This window comes from Nanorana parkeri, unplaced genomic scaffold (genome assembly GCF_000935625.1).
Source record: "Nanorana parkeri isolate BGI_ZX_2015 unplaced genomic scaffold, ASM93562v1 scaffold93, whole genome shotgun sequence".
NCBI lineage: Eukaryota > Metazoa > Chordata > Amphibia > Anura > Dicroglossidae > Nanorana > Nanorana parkeri.
The window spans coordinates 156,215-156,802 of NW_017306361.1; the positions used below are offsets into that span (position 1 = coordinate 156,215).

Below are 588 nucleotides of genomic sequence, written 5' to 3' on the forward strand. Positions count from 1 at the left end.
TAATAAATAAAGGTGAAGCGGCGATTAGCGCCGTCCTAGGCAGTGGCGCCGGGTACAGCCCGTCTCTCTGCATTGGGCTGCACTGGGAGGGAGAAGCTCAGACACGACAGGTCACCAAGACACCAATAATTCATCTTCCATTTTGTGAAATGCTTCTTGATGAAAGAAAGTGGCCCTGAAATGCGGCCATGTGTGGCCCCCGGGGTCCGTGGCGGTGTTGGGGGGCTGTGGGGTGTGTGGTGTGTAGAAGCCGGGCTCTGTATACAGCCTGTGTATATATAATATATATAGAAGATCCCGGCTAGTCTTCTCTATGGGCTTCTCCATTCACTAAAATGGCTTCTCTCCCTCTATGTACACAGGCGAGCCTGCAATACACACGCTGCATAAGTCTTCTCCCCGCATTCCCGGGGACACATCTCCGCCGGCATACGGCCGATCGGGACCGGACTGGTGTCTTCGGAAAGAGCGGGCGATTCTCTATCGGAATCCGGGCTCCTTATATACCGGGGCCCCCCGCGGAGCCCGCAATGGAGCCGTTTTCGGGGTGCCCCCCCACCCTTGTTGCCGAGGCTTAGCGCAATCCCG

General features: G+C 56.5%; 1 protein-coding gene across 1 annotated transcript in view; it reads right to left on the reverse strand.

Moving 5' to 3' along the window:
- HMGB3 (high mobility group box 3) overlaps positions 1 to 588 on the reverse strand; it is a 4,819-nt gene that overhangs the window by 3,410 nt on the left and 821 nt on the right. The window lies entirely within an intron of this gene.